A 17,390-nucleotide genomic window follows, 5' to 3' on the forward strand; every position below is an offset into this window, starting at 1 on the left:
AAGTCACACATGCATTAAGTACTAGTAAATGAACCATGATTTCCAAATAGGAAATTTTTTGTTCTGGCAGAGGAAGTGGAAAATCATTGGATTTCTTTCTGTATTGGTGTTTGGGTTGAATGGAAATGTAAATATACTGCAACTCTACAATATGTTGAGGATAGATAAAATAGAACTCCTAGTAAAGAGTAGGGGTGACTCAAAAAGATTTGCTAGTTTTCTAACCTTTTAAAGTCTTCATCTCTGTATTGTGTATGTACTTTGGTCATATATTCTTTAAAAGAATCTGAATATAAGGCATGATATGCATTAAATTTATGTGGTGAATGTAATATATTAGATATTCATTTGCATATTGTACATTTTATGTGAATGATAAATTTGTTTAAAGTAACCTTTTATAAATTACTATGTCTATGTCACCATCAAATTTATTCAATTTACAAAAGCTTACATATGCATGAGTGGTTGTTTCATTTTAGTAGTTTTTTTGAGATAAATTTGCATTTCCTCTTTCTTATCTAGATGGAAAAAGCTTACTTGTCCTTCAGAATTGAGTTCAAATTTTCTAACTAGAACTGTATCTGCATAAGTATCTATCAAATTGTAGCTAGAGATACTTGGAGGACCTAGAGAATTTAGGGGAAAATCCATGAAAGTGACATTATTTCCATAATAATGATAACATTTTAATGCAAATTTTAACTCAGACTCTTAGAAGAGTACAATAAAATTGTCTAGAGGCCTCTTGAAGTGTAATGACATCATGTTCACTGATAGAATATGTGCTAATATATTCTCATCTTTGAAACATTTCTCAGGTGTATGAAACAGTGTCTCACTGCCACACACTGGCTGCTTTTCAGCCAGTGTTTCATTCTTATTTGCTGACAGCAAACCAAAAACATATACTATTGTATCCCAAGCAATGTGTTAGTAGGTTACACGATATTAGACAGACATTTTGAGGTTTCAGTGCCCTGTGGACTATGTGGATGCCATGAACAGTAGTGTTGCCAAGCTTCAAAGATAATAAAATCAAACCAAAAGAATGACAGTCTAGTAAAAAAGTGATGGGGTATGTAAAGGACTGTTTAAGAAACTAAAATTCATTCATCAGCTTAAAGTATTTAAATGTTAAAATTAATCTGATAATGTACAAGTAGAATATAAAATGATTCAAGAATTAAAGGTGGATAATTTCCTAAAAGAAATCTGTTTATTTGAAAAATATTAAACTATTTTGTTTAGAAATGATAGGAATAAAATCATATTGATTACATAGGAAAATGTCATAATATTGGCTAATCTAGATAGTTTTAATTAAGAGACAAATATTTTATAAACCTTACACTTAATAGTCATACAATACACTTACAGCGATCACTATTAGTCCAAAAATATTTTTGAAATGAAATAAGAGCCTCATTTATAGCAAAATTAACTTGTTAAATAGCATATAGCACATTAAGTAGCCAGACATATTATAATAAAATATGTAAATGTCTTAGAATGACAAGCCAATATATAAATATTACCTCCTGTAACTTAAGCAATTTTACATGTCTAGATCTACAACCTTATAAAGCAGAACATATGAGAGAATGAAATCATGTGTGTCTGTTTGTGTATTAACATTTACCAAGCACTTTCAAATATACCCAACTATGCATATACATGATATTACTTAATATTTTTATTATATTCTTAAAGGATGTGCTTTTATTTAAGAAAAAGAGCCAGAAGTCATACAAAATTTATATTCTAACTCTTTCTTGATGGACTTCCTTCTCAAAATGTCAATGTCCTCTCTATCAATATTATTTATTGATAAGAGATAAAGGTTTGTTTCTTCCAAGCTCAAAAATCTATTAGATGTACATGATAGTATGTTAGATCCATCAAGCTAATAGCCAACAATTCTTTTTTGAATGTGGGTGTGCCAGATACCAAGAACTAGTGATTTTCCTTGATAGTGATATAAATGATATTACCTCTATCACATCCCAGTCAAGATGCCCGTTAAAGAACTGTATACAAAGGAAGGAACACTATAAACATCCTTTTTCATCCCCTTTATGAGCTCTCAAAAGATTTTCTTCCATATAAATTAAGGTTAGTTAACATACTTTGCTGTTATTTTATCTGGCACATCATATTATATTAGAAACAAAAGAAAACAGACCACACAAGCTACATGGAATGTTTTATTTAATTTAATTATTAGTTTTAGTTGTGTGAACACTAAAACTCATGGCCTTGTGTCAAGATGCAAAAACTGAGTTAGGTAAGAAGTTTGCTGGTACTTAAAGTTATCTATGGTTTAGAAAGAGAAGGACAATTAATTATAGCAGCCACCAAATCCTGCATAGGATTCTTAGTTTCTTCTGTATCCAATTATTCTTTGACTCCAGCCTTGAAATTGTAGTAATACTACATAATAGATATCATTAAAATATAAATATCCATTTACAAGAATGACATATGTCCATGAACCTATGAACCTACTTTAAGGAAAACTTTGTCTCTAAAAAGCTATCTTTAATAATATGAAACTGTTGATGTATTTATTATCTGTATTACTGCTTGCTCAGATTAACTACAATGCTTCTTCTCATGTGATCTTTCTGTTTCTTATATACTAAGTAAGGATAAAAAAGAGTATCACACATTCTGGCAGCCAAAATGTTACTTTTTACTTTAAAAGTTAATGCAGTCATAATATCCTAAATCTATAAACCAATCTTCCACCATGGAACACTAAATGTAGTCTTCTAGCTGTTGGATATAAATAATTAATGAAGTTCATGGTTCCAACAAAGAAATTTGGCTCAATCATGGTCATGGAATATACTGTAAAGATTAATGTTTATTATTATTATTTCCAAGGAGATAGTGGTAGGTAAGTAAAGACGTCACTCCAGAAAGTTTTATCTACAAATGCATATTCTGATCATGAACAACTGGAAGAAACCTGAAAAGCATCATCATGTTTTATAAATCTTATTTCAAACAAAATGAATTGAAAATGACCTGAGAGAATAAGAATACAGTGGCAGAAAATGAACAAACTAGTATGAATAGCCACAAACTTTGATATTATTGAAGCTAATATAATTCAGTTAGAGTGTGCTTTTATTTTGTAAAAATGAATCTATTTTATTTAGAAAAATGAATGACTCTTCAGTGTTGTTTTTTTTTTTTTTTTTAATTCAATTTGCCATCGACATTGATGTGATTTACGGGCTGCCCCTAAAACCACATGAATAAATGTCAGGGGACTTGGAATTGAATTGCATCATTTTGCAAAGTGCACAGAGTTCAAAGCAAGTTCTTTTCAAAACTCTTCCCTGCATCCTTGAAGTTCTTTCCAATTCTGATTCTTTGGAACTTCAATGCTTTCTGATAGCTGACCCCTTTTACATCAATTTTAGATCACAAAATTATGTATTACCTCCCATCAGTCACATATCTTTCACACACCATTCTGATTTGTATCACTCTGTGTCCCACACTCCATAATAATAAGTCCCTCTCACCCTCACAAATCAAAGTCAGCTACATGTAAGTCAGCTCGACCTTCCTTTTATCATCCAATCCTGTACTTCTCTGTAGAAAGAACAGAGGAAGTTGCCTTCCATCAATTCTTTTACTCCACAAATGTGAAGCTAAACTTCACAGAATTCTGCATGCTGAATATGGAATAAAATATTTGGATGTACATATTCATTGACATTTTTGAAATTTATGGACTAGTCTATGTTTATGGATCACGAGAAGGTCAGGTAAATATGGTGGCTGATTCAAGTGGAATTGATTATCACCATTGGTAGAAACAAGCATGGGCATCTGCAGATATGCAGGACTTGAAGAGAACGTCCGGTGCCTCTGCCACCACTATCATCTGTTTTTCCAATATCTTTTACCAGTTACATACACACAAAAAAATAAATAAAACACTTTTAAAAATCTATGATGATTTCAGATCCTAGGGTACTTACAATTTTAAAAGAGCCTAATATTTTTCAATAAACAAATTCTTAACTCAAATATATGTTAATAAAAATAAGCATAAATATGTCTAAGTATTTTGTGACTTTATTACAAGCCTCTAGATATATTACAGATTAAAAAATAACTATGAGAGCTGGGCGTGGTGGCACATGCCTTTAATCCCAGCACTTGAGAGGCAGAGGTAGGAGGGTCACCATGAGTTTGAGGCCACCCTGAGACTACATAGTGAATTCCAGGTCATCTGGGCTAGAGTGAGACCCTACCTCAAAAAACAAAAATAAATAAATAAATAAAATAACTATGAAAAGAGTTTTTCTCTCATGGGAGATTGGATCACCATATTACTTTTTTTTTTTAAATGGCATTTAAATTCAGGAATGAATGGAGATAGGCAAAATAGAATAATATTTTGAGGTCCGACTAAGAGGGAAGAATCCTGGTCCTAGCTAAACTTTATTTATTTATCTACTTAATTTTTGCCATGAGAACATATTCAGAAAAGGTTCTTGGGCTAGAGATGGAATGGTGTATTTGAAGCACTGGCCTGTAAAGACTAGGACCCAGGTCTGAACCCACAGTACCAACTGGAAGCCCTGGTGTATCCATTCTCTCTATATTGGTATATCAGCTTCCTTTTCTCTTTCTGTCCCTCTCTCTAATATACAAATTATTTTTTTTAAATCCTGCCAATCAACAAATGGCACAATAATCTGAACAAATAGTTCTCAAAAGAAGGAATTTAAGATGTGTGTGTGTGTGTGTAATATAAGAAACTTTCAAGGATGCTAGCAGGAGAACAAAGGGGAGGGGCCAGAAGGGGAGCATACATACATGAATGGTAAATAAATATTTTTTTAAAAGATCCTTCTAAAAATTGTATCAGACAGCTGGGCATGGTGGCACACATCTATAATCCCAGCACTCAGAAGGCAGAGGTAGGAGGATAGCCATGAGTTCAAGGCCACCCTGAGACTACCTAGTGAATTCCAGGTCAGCCTGGGCTAGAGTGAGACCTTACCTCAAAAAACTATATATATATATATATATATATATATATATATATATATATATATATATATATATGAAAACAAGAGTTCAAAAGTAGTGCAGCCCTGCTAAAGTGCACTAGTCTGTGTAAAGGGACCCAGTTGTAGACTCATGTTTAGCATCCAAAAGAGCAATGAGAACTCTAGATTGAGGGAAAACCATTACATGATAGTTATCATAATAATTATAATGAAGGCAAAAGGAAAAAAGAAGAGCTTAACACAATAATGCTGGGCTGAGATAGGACTCAGTTGGCAGAGGGCTTGCATAGCAGGCATGTAGCCATGGGCTCCACCGTCACCACTGCAGAAACTGGGTGCGGTAGCACACCCTCCTGTAATTCCAGCACTCTGGAGGTCCACGTCAGCAGGATAAGTTCAAGATCGTTCTCTGGAAGTATGATCAAATTATATTGTGTCCAATTATGAAAATCAACACCTAAAATATAAACAGGGCTGGGGAGACGGCACCGTGGCTAAAAATGCTTGCTTGCAAAGGCCTGGGTACTATTTCCCAGTACCCACATGAGGCCCAATGCAAGAAGCGGTGGGCATATGCACCTGGCGTTTGTCTGCAGAGGCAAGTAGTCCCAGTACGCTCTTACTCATTTTTTTTTCCTCTCTCTCTCACAAAAATAAGTAAACCTATTAAAAAACAAAAGCAACTAAAACCAGAGAAACATTAACTAAGACAAATGAATGAAAGAACTAGGAAAAATATTTTGAGACTTCTCAACTAATACATAAACTTGATCTTAAAAGAGTGGTGAAAGATTAGTATGGTACATGTTCTCCAAGAATCACCTCACCAAATACATACAAAATAAAAAGGAAAAACAGCCAGGCGTGGTGGCACATGCCTTTAATCCTAGCACTTGGGAGGCAGAGTTAGGAGGATTGCCCTAAATTCAAGGCCACCCTGAGATTACATAGTAAATTCCAGGTCAGCCTGAGCTAGAGTGAAGCCCTACCTCAAAAATAAATAAATAAATAAATAAATGAAAAAATATGCTCATCTCACCTTCCAAGGAACAGCATCATTTCAGTGAGATGGCCAGCTTTAGTATCAATTTACATGCTAAGTGCTTCCTGATGAAATGTAGCTAGAAATTAGAGTATTCATGTGTCCTTCTGGTCAAAGCATTTGATCTGACTCTTGAGAACTACAGAATGTGTGACATTCAAAAGCAAGTCTTGACATAAAAGGAAAGGAAAGAAAGTTATATAAACATATAGGGTGTAAAATAAATATCCATTATTAATACTTAAATAAACAAAGGACAGAATAAAATAAGCAAATGGGGTAGGATATACAAAACTCCCATGAAAAAGTATCTCAAATCATCTCTGCAGTCTCTATGATGAGGAACAGAACAGAATGCCCTACTGACTTGTGCATATTTTACATAGTGACTTCTTTCCACAGAGTAGAAAAGGGAGAATAGATTTGTTTCCAAAGTAAGCTTCCAGGGCAACAGTCTGACTAACATGCCTTCAGCCAGGCAGTCTCATTCAGCTTCAACAGTCAACCTAAAAATACAGCTTTGCTATGAGCTAAACATCCTTTTTCCAAAATTCATACTTGAAGCCTTATCCTTTGATACCTCAGAAAGTGATTTTAGTGAAAGACGGCTTCTTTTATTGCCCTTTGTTAGTATGCAAAATAATTTATCTCATTATATTTTCCTTGTGCTTTGCTCATATTCAGTCCCCCAATTATCCTACCATGCTTGCTCTCTTGAGACCTCTTCTTCCCTTATATAGTCCTTCTACTTCCTAGACAGAGAGAGAGAGGGAAAGAGAGTAATGGAGTTAGTTTAAATCTAGACTCAACATATAAAAATTATGTAGGTTTATATATATTTTTAAAGTCTGGCTTATTTCACTTAGTATAGGAATCATTAGTTCCATACATCCTCCTGCAAATGAAAACATTTCATTCGTTTTCTTTTAACAAATCTAAATCAATTTATTTAATAAGAATCAAGCAAACATCTAGAAATTGCCTTTGTCAGAAAAAGACAATTTAGACAACATAAAGTCTAGCATCTGTGTTTGAAATGTTTTTATCTTTTGTTGTTAACCTGTATACCTTCGTAGGTGACATACCAATTACGCAGGAAAGGCTGGAGGTAAAGACAATTTAATCTTTGGGGTGTTTTGTTTTATTATGTTTTGTTTTGAAGCAGGTTATCTCAAGAGGTTGTGACTAAGACTATTAGGTTGTACATAGCTTTATAAGACAAAACCAAGCTGGGCATGATGGCTCACATCTTTAATCCCAGTACTTGGGAGACAGAGGTAGAAGGATCACTGTGAGTTCAAGGCTGGCCAATATTACATAGTGAATTCCAGGTCAGCCTGGGCTACAGCGAGATTCTACCTTAAAAAAACAAAATATAATTTTTTTAAAAAATTATTTCCTGTTTTATTCATATTATCTGTTAAATAGTTATTACTGGGTTTATATTTTTAAAGATTTATTTATTTTTTGTAATATTTCATTTTCTTCATTTATTTGATTGAGAAAGAGAAAGAGGCAGATAGAGATAGAATGAGAGAGATAGAGATAGAGATAGATACATAAAGAGAGAACGGGTACACCAGTGCCTCCAGTCACTGCAAGCAAACTCCAGATGCATGTGCCAGCTTGTGCATCTGGCTTATGTGGGTCTTAGAGAATCAAACTAGGTCCTTCGTCTTTGCAGGCAAGATCTTTTAAAGTTTCATAAAAGAAACAATTTGGTTTTATTTTACTTTTTTGTTTTCCTTTATTTTTATTTGTATTTATTTATTGTGTTTTTTTCCAGGTAGGATTTCACTCTAGCCTAGGCTATCCTGGAATTCATTATGTAGTCTCAGGGTGGCCTCAAACTCATGGTGATACTACTACCTCTGCCTCCCAAGTGCTGGGATTAAAGGCATGCCCCAACATGCCAGGCTAGAAATTAACTACTTTTAAGGTTACACTGTTCTTAGATATGATAGTTAATTATATAAAATCAGCAACTAATGAATAAACCTTGATCTTAAGGTTCAGTTGCTCCAATAGTTTAAAAGTTTGACAGATAGAGGCACAGATAACGTGATTAATACCTTAAAGCCAGTTTTTTTGTAATTGTTATCAAGAGTAGATAAACAATAAAATGAATTTTAACCATGACATCATGAGGCATGGTGATATAAACCAATTTATAACCTGAATGATAGATATCCTCTAATAAGTTAGGATTGCATGTGTTTAGCCTGGTATAAGCCATAGGTAAATCTGGTGACTGTCCTTTGTATTTTTTTTTCTCTGAATTTATATTCTTTCGGTTTAATGTATAATTTTATTATTGACAACTTCTATACTTACAGACAATAAACCATGATAATTTCCTCCCTTCTGCCACTTTCCCCTTCACACTGCCACTCTCCATCATAACCACTCCCTCTCTCCATTAGTCTCTTTATTTTGATGTCATCATCTTTTTCTCCTATTATGAGAGTCTTGTTAAGGTATTGCTAGGCACTGTGAGGTCCTGGGTATTGAGGCCAATTTTTGTCCGGACAGTTGCATTGTTAGGGTTCATACTCTTTAATTGGCTCTTGCATTCTTTCTGCCACCTCTTCCACAATGGACCCTGAGCCGTAGAGGGTGTGATAGGGATGTTTCAGTGCTGGACATGCCTCTGTCATTTCTTCTCAGCACTATATTGCCTTTTGGATCATCCCAGTGGTCATTGTCTGAAAAGGGATGCTTCTCTAACCAAAAATGAGAGTAGCAGTAACATATGAGTGAGAACATTAAGAAAAATGCTTACCAGTCAGTTTGGTGGGCATAATACAAGCATTTAACCAGACAAGAGCAGTCTTTATACCTCTAAGGCTCATGACCTCTGCTTCCATAGTCTTTTGATTAGGTTTTCAGTACCAGGCATGTATTCCCTCCCATACAGTGGGCCTCTAGTCCAATTAGAAAGCAGTTGGTTTCCCCCAGAGCAGACATGCCACTATTGCCCCAATTCAGTCATTTGGCCTGGCTGGCCAAACTTGAGGCTTCCAGTGTCCATTGTCTTCACCACTGATAACTTCTGTCTGTCACAAGCTTGCATCCAATGAAGCTGTTTCTAGCTTTCAGTTGGCTGGTCTACAGGGTGGATGTTTTCAGCTCTTCCTCAGCTTGATTTCTCAGTGACTTTGCCACCTAGGCAAGTGAAGTCTTTAGCAATAAGGTCTTACTATCTATACCTCGTGGGAGAACAAGAGCCTTGGCAAAAGCCTGTAATGTTTTAGAGGCAACAAGGATCTGCCTGGCCAACAACTCACTGAAAGGTATCCCATCCCTGGCACTGAAAAATTTCTAGAACCAATCTATAGCTTTTGGATGTGCCATTATCCAAAAGAAGTGGGTTTTCATATGTCTTCTTGAGCATATCTTGAATATTGTTTGACTCCCCTGCCAACCTTCTTTAACTCAATCTTTTCCCTGGCCTCACTTAGGCCATTCCACTCCCTATAATCTGTTCTACTTCCATATATGCAATACTGTCTCCTTAAGTCCTCCCCTCTCCTCCCTCCTCCCTTCTAGCCTTTTTCTAGCTTACTGGTCTCTGCTACCAATTTTTGATTCCAGCTCATACACAAGTCTAAACATTGGTAGCTAGGATCCACATATGAAAGAGAACATGTGACGTTTGGCTTTCTGGGCCTGGGTTACCTTACTCACTATAATCTTTTCCATATCCATCCACTTCCCTGAAAATTTCATGATTTCATTTTTCTTTATCACTGAATAGAACTGCATTGTGTAAATGTACCACATCTTCATTATCCATTAATCTTTAAGGGAAATCTAGGCTGGTTGTAATGACAGCAGCAATAAACATGGTTGTGCAAGCATCTCTAAGGAAGTGAGAAGAGTCATTTAGGACATATGCCTAGGAGTGGATAGTTGGATTATAAGGTAAATCTATTTTTAGCTGTCTCAGGAAGCTCCACACTGATGTCCACAATGGCTGTACAAGACTACATTACAGCAACAGTGTAGAAGGGTTCCTCTTTTTCTGTAACCTCACCAGCATTTATTGCCATTTGTTTTCTTGATGGTAGCCATTATGACAAGAGTGAGAAGGAATCTCAAAGTCGTTTAAATTTGTACTTCCCTGATGACTAAGGATGTAAAACACTTTTTTCAGATGTTTATATGACATCTGTATTTCTTCTGATGAGAACTCTATTTAGTTTCATGGCCCATTTTGAAACTAGGTTGATTTCTTATTATTTTATGTTTTTAGTTCTTTGTATATATCCTGGATATCAATTCTCTGCTAATGTATAGCTGGCAAATATTTTCTCACATTTTGTAGGCTGTCTCTTTGCTCTATTCACAGTGCCTTTTGCTGTACAAAAACTTTGTAATTTCATGAGATCCCATTGGTTGATTAGTGATTTTGTTTCCTAAGCAACTGGGATTATAGTCAGAAAGTTACTGCCTATGCCTACATGTTGAAGGGTTTTCCCTATTCTTTTCCTCTGGTAGTTTCAGAGTTTTGGGTCTGATATTATGGTCCCTGATCCATTTGAACTTGATTCTTGTACATTGAGAAAGACAAAGATCTATTTTTAACCTTCTACACATACATATCTAGTTTTCCCATAACCACTTGTTGAAGAAGCTGTCTTTACTCCGAAGAATATTTTTGGCATTTCTGTCAAAAATCAGATGGCTTTAGCTGCCTGAGTTAACATCTGAGTCCTCTATACTGTTCCATTGATCTAAGTGTCTGTCATTGTACCAGTACCATGCTGTTTTTGTTGTTATGGCTTTGTAATATACCTTAAAATCAGGTATGGTGATACCATAAGCCCTACTTTTGTTGCTCAAAATTGTTTTGGCTATTCTAGAGTTTTTTCCTTCCAAATGAATTTTAGGAATTTTTTCTCTTTCTGTGAAGAATTCCATTGGAACTTTAATGGGCATTGCATTAAATGTGTCGATTGTTTTTGGTAAGATTGACATTTTCACAATATTGATTTTTCCAACCCAAGAACATGGGAAGCCTTTCCATTTTCTAGTGTCTTCTAAAATTTCTTGCTTGAAGGTTTTAAAGTTCTCAATGTAGAGATCCTTCACTTCCTTTGTTAGGCTTGCTCCAAGGTACTTCATTTAATTAATTTATTTATTTGAGGCAATTGTCTGCATGTTTGTTGTTAGTATATAAGAAAGCTACTGATTTCTGTGTGTTTATTTTGTATCCTGCTACATTGCTAAAAGTGTTTATTAGCTCTCACAGTTCATTGGTAGAGTCTTTAGGGTCCTTCATGTATAGAATCATATCATCTGCAAATAATGATAATTTGATATCTTCCTGTCTAATTTGTATCCCTTTTATGGGTGTCTCTTGCCTTATTGCTATAGCTAGGAGTTCTAGTTCTGTATTAAATAAAAGTGGGGACATTGTATACCCTTGTCTTGTTCCTGAATTTAGTAGAAAAACTTCAAGTTTTTCTTCATTTAGTATTATATTGGCTGTATGTTTCTCATAAATAGCTTTTAGTATATTGAGATATCTATCTTCCTTCTATTTCCAGTTTCTGCAAAAGTTTTACCATGAAGGGATGTTGGATTTTGTCAAATGCCTTTTTTGCATCTATTGAGATGATCATGTGATTTTTGTCCTCCATGTATTATATTTATTGATTTGCAAATGCTGAACCATCCCTGCATCTCTGGGATAAAGCATATTTGGCCAATATTTTGTTCAGAATTTTTGCATCTGTCTTCATGAGGGGATTGGTCTTTAATTTTCTTTGTTTTAGTATCAGCATGATGCTGACTTTGTAGAAGGAGTTCAGTAGAAATCATTCCTTTTCTATTTTCTTGAAAAGTTTAAGAAGTAGTGGTGTTAGTTATTCCATTAAGGCTTGGTAAAATTCACCAGTGAATCCTTCTGGGCCTGGACTTCTTTCAGTTGGGAGACTTTATAACTGCTTGGATTTCCATACTTGTTATAGGTCTATTTGAATTGTTTATCTCATCTTGATTTAATTTTGGTAGGTCATTTAAATCAAGGAAATGATCCATTTCTTTCAGATTTTAAAACTTAGAGTCATATATATTCTTAAAGTAGGCCCTTATGATTTTTCTGAATTTCTTTGGTATCTGTTGAAAGGTGCAATTTTCATCTTGTAATTTTACTAACTTTTGACTCTTCTCTCTTTCTTCTTGTCAGATTTGCTAAGGGTTTATCATTCTTGTTCATCCTTTCAAAGTACAAACTCTTTGTTACCTTTATTCCTTGGATTGCTGTTTTGGTTTCTTTTTTAATTTTTTTTTTGTTTTTATTTTTATTTATTTGAGAAAAAACACACAGAGAAAGAAAGAGGCAAAGAGAGAGGGAAAGTGAGAGAATGGGTGCACCAAGGACTATAACCACTGCAAACAAACTCCAAATGCAAGTGCCACTTTGTGCATCTGGCTTACATGGGTCCTGGGGGATTGAGCCTTAAACTGGGGTCCTTAGGCTTTACAGGCAAGTGTTCAACCACTCAGTCATCTCTCCAGCCAAGTCTTGGTTTCTTTTTCATTAATTTCTGCCCTAATCGTTATTATTTCTTTCTGTCTACTGATACTTGGTTTGCCTGTTCTTCTTTTACCAAGGTCTTAAGGTGAAGCATTAAATTGTCTACTTGTGAACTCTCTAATTTCTTAATATAGGCACTTAAAGCTATAAATTTCTCTCTTAGGACTGTCTTCATTGTGTCCCAAAGGTTTTGGTATTTTTTAGTTTCATCATCATTTGATTCTATGAACTTATTTATTTCCTCTTTGGTTTCTTCAATGACCCGTTCATCATTCAATCACGTACTATTTAGTCTCCATGAATATCTGTATGCTCTGACTTTTTCTTGTTGCTAATTTGTAGTTTAAGCACATTATGGTCAGATAGAGTACAAGGGATTATTTCAATTTTTCCTGTATTTGTTAAGATTGGCTTTGTGTCCTAATATATCATCTATTTCGGAAAACATTTCATGTGCTGTTGAGAAAAATGTGTATTCTGCAGTGTTTTAATGGAATATTCTGTAGATATATGTTAGGTCCATTTGTTACATGACATCATCTAATCCAGTTGTCTCTCTGTTTTTTCTTTTTTATTCTTTTTTTTTTTTTTTTTTTGGCTGAGATGACCTGTCAATTGATGAGAGTGAAGTATTAAAGTCATCCACTACAATTGTGTTGTTTGGTGTTACCTGTGACCTTTAGCCTAATAGTGTTTGTTTGATGAAATTGGGAGCCCCATGTTAGGTGCAGATATATTTAGGATTGTAATGTCCTCCTGTTGGAGTTTTCTTTAATCAATATAAAGTGGCCTTCTTTCTCTTTCCTTACTAATCTTGGTTTGAAGTCTTTCCTGTAAAATATTAAGATAGCAATCCTTGCTTTTTTCCTAGGAGCATTGGCTTGAAATATTGTTTTCCATCCTTTCACTTAAGGAAGTATCTATCTTTTATTGAGAGATGAGTTTCCTGGAGGCAACAAACAGAAGGATCCTGCATTTAAAAATATATTTTATTTTTATTTATTTATTTGAGAGAGAGAGAGAGAGAGATGTAGGGAGAGACAGACAGACAGGCACAGATAGAGAGAGGGAGAATGAGAGCCAGGGCCTACAGCCACTGCAAATGAACTCCAGACACACAACCTTGTGCATCTGGCATATGTGGATCCTGGGGCATATAACTGAGGTCCTTTGGCTTTGCAAGCAAACACCTTAACCACTAACTGATGTATTCAGTCTAGATCCTGCCTTTTAATCCATTCTGCAAGTCTGTGTCTTTGAATCATTGAAGCCATTGTTATTATTGAAAGGTATGTGTTTATTCTTGCCATTCTTGTTTTGTCATGCTTCCTGATTTCTCTTTACTCTCTTGCTTTAACTGTTTTTAATATGGTTTATTTTATTTCCTGTTTCCTCCTATGTGTGATTTGTTTTATCTTTATCGTGAAGGATTCCTTGAACTATTTTCTGTAGAGCTGGCTTAGTTGTCATAGATTCCTTTAGCCTTTTTTTTTTTTTGTGGAATGTCCATATTTCTTCAATTTGGATAGACAGCTTTGCAAGATAAAGTATTCTTCATTGACAGTTGTTATCTTTCAGAATTTTGAATAAAACATTCCAAGCCCTTCTGATAGGCTTGCCTTTATAGATGACTTGCTTTTTCTCTCTAACTGCTTTCAATACATTTTCTTTGGTTTGCATGTTTAATAGTTTAATTATAACATGGCAAGGAGAGGTTCTTTTCAGATTTTGTTTGTTTGGTGTTCTAAAAGCTTCCTGTATCTGCACTGGCATTTCTTTCCCAGTTTGGGGAAAATTTCCTTTTATGATTTTTTTGAAAATGCCTATTATGCCTTTGGTTTGAAAGTTTTCTCCTTCTACTAGAGCCTGAATTCTTATATTTGATCTTGAAATTGCCATTCATACCTTCTTATTAACTGGTCTTTCTCTTTGTTGGACTGTATTAGATCTGACATCTGATCTTCTAGTTTAGATATTCTGTTCTCTCCTTCATCTATTCTACTGGTGAGACTGTCCACAATTTTTTTTTTTTTTTTTTTTGACCAGCTGGGCTTTACAGTGTTAGAATTTCTGCCTGGTTTTCATCAGTATTTCTATTTCCTTACACATGTCTTATAATAACCTCCTTATTTCATTAAGCTGGTTTCCTGTGTTCTCTTGGGATTCCTTTAGGAGTTTCTTTTGTTCTTTAATTCCTTTTTTTTTTTCTTTGATTTATTTGAGTGTAGATAAAATCACCATTTGGAAAGCTTTGTCAGGCATATCATTTAATACAGTCTCATTGTGGGTAATTTCTGATGGATTTATAATTTTTATTGTGGTTATATTGTTTTGATTCTTGGTGTTTCTCGTATTGTAATATAGTGATTTTTGCATGCTGAGTTTAATTGATGCTTGAGTTTTCTAATTGTCTGCAGTGCTGTTAGACTTGAAAATCAAAATTTTGTAACTTAGAGTAGAAGTTTAAGGTGCCAAGTGTAGCCCTTGTACTCCAATCCTCCCACAGAAGTCATCCTAGGTGTTGAGTTTGCCTGCATTCAAGTATTCTAGTGGGCTGGGTGGAGCAATTTTCTGGCAAAATTCTAAAATTCAACTGAGCAATATACACATTCATTAAAAACCAATACAGAATATGAAAGTGTGGGGTTTGAAACACACAGATAACCTTATAAAGCCCAAATCCATAAGGTTGTGTGTTGCTATATATCCTTAATCGTGTCAGCTGGGAGATTGAGATTTCTGTTTTGAAACGAGTTCCATGTCAGCCTGGTCTGAATCAGACCCTTCTCCCAATAATGACAGAAGAAAACCACAAAGGACCTATGAATCTGAAAGCATCAAAGGCAACTATAGCCAACCCCCAAATACAGCTTAACTGAAAATGGTAAAGCCAACCATGAATATGTAACCCATAACCCGCCCTGGCATGGAAAGAGAGATTAGCACTTCCAGTGAAGGCCTATGTGCCCACTTTTCTGTCAGTTGGTGTTGTTACCTTTTGGGTGGCTTCCAATCTTACCAGTGCTGAGTGCCCACCTCACTCCCTGTGTTGTGCTGTGGAGCTGGTGCTCTGATAAGCTGTGCTGGATGCCATGTCACCAGAGGCTGAATGTGTTTTCCAGAGGTTCGTGATTTTGCCAGTTGGGGGATGGGAGAGGGCAGGAAGCTTGGAGTTTTACTGGAGTTACTCAGCTAGTCCCACCTGTATCCTTTTCAGCAGCTACTTGGCTGATCTCTGCTGTCTCCCCTTTGGTTTCATGAGGTTGGAAAATCCCATTGTTGGGTCTTTGCTCCTGCATCTGGGTGCTGGACAGGGTGGGCACATAGATATGTGGGCTGCAAGAGCCTCTGTGGGATTCTGGCTGGTTTCCTCCTTTCTGGTAGATTTTGGCCTCTTCTCCTTCGTGGACAATAAAAACCTATACACCTTCACTTTTCAAAGAAAAGTGTATTTTATTGTGCTTTTGCTTAAATCTCTCCCTAGGCTGGTATGGTATGACTCCTATGTAGGCATCTTACCTGGAAGTCCTGTCCTTTTATTCATTCTTATTTATAATTGAAACACACACACACACACACACACACACACACACACACACACACACACTTTTCGTAATCTAGTCATCTGTTGAGGAGCACAGAGGCTAGTTCCAAGTCTTCACCAATGTGCACAGTGCTCAATTAACAGGAATATGCAGGTATCCCTATAATATGCTAACAAAAGTATTCCTTTGGTATATTCTCAGAAATAGAATGGATCTTATATTAGTTCTATTTTTAATCTTTTGAGAATCCTCCATACTGCTGTCTATGTTGGCTACACCAGTTAACATTCCCAACAGCAGTGAATGGGCTTCATCTTCCCTGGATCCTCCTCTGCTTTTTTTGCCATTTGCTTTTTGCATGACAGCTGTTCTGATTGAGGTGAGATGGAATCACACTTCTCTATTTACATATGTTTAAATAGGCCTGCCTTGTAATCACCTTCTTGTTGCTGAAACAAAACACTAGACCAGAAGAACTGATGGGATGACAAGATTTATTTTGGTTTGCGTTTTCCATGGGAAGCTTCCTGAGGGCAGGGAAATGTGAGTGGAGCAGAATCTAGACATCACTTTTTGCTGGCAGAAATCAGCAGGAGAGTGAGGTCAACAAAGACTGACAAACTGGGGGCTAATCAACCTCTAGATCCACCTCTAGTGACTCATCCAGCAAGGATCTATCTCCCAAATTGCCACCCACTTGGGACAAGCATTCAAAATATCTTATTAAAGCCATCACACCTTGCATCCATGGAATGAAACTAACTTGATCATGGCATTATTTGCTGTATTTAAATGTGTTGTTGATTCAGTGTGCACATGTGTTTAAACAAAAGTGTAAAAGTGTTCATGTTCTTCACAGACTTTTTTTTTTTTTTCCTGGTTTTGATATCAGGTTGACACAGACTATGTGGAAAGAACTTCACACTGTCCCTGCCCTGAGTATTTTATGGAATACTTTGAAGATCATGGCATTAGTTCTTTAATGATGTGGGGGATTTTTTCAGTGAATCTATTCAACCTGAGCTTTTCTTTGCTGAGCTTCTCTTTATCCTTGTTTGCTTGTTATGAGCTATGTTTCAGTTGCTTATAACATCTTGATGTAATTCTAAAGCTGTGTCTAGGAATTTATCTATTTCTTCACAATTTTATGTTGTTTATTTTTAAGTAATATAAGTCTCCAGTGTATTATATAATGATCTTCTGGATCTTGTTGGTAT

This window comes from Jaculus jaculus, chromosome 1 (genome assembly GCF_020740685.1).
Source record: "Jaculus jaculus isolate mJacJac1 chromosome 1, mJacJac1.mat.Y.cur, whole genome shotgun sequence".
In the NCBI taxonomy this organism is placed as follows: domain Eukaryota; kingdom Metazoa; phylum Chordata; class Mammalia; order Rodentia; family Dipodidae; genus Jaculus; species Jaculus jaculus.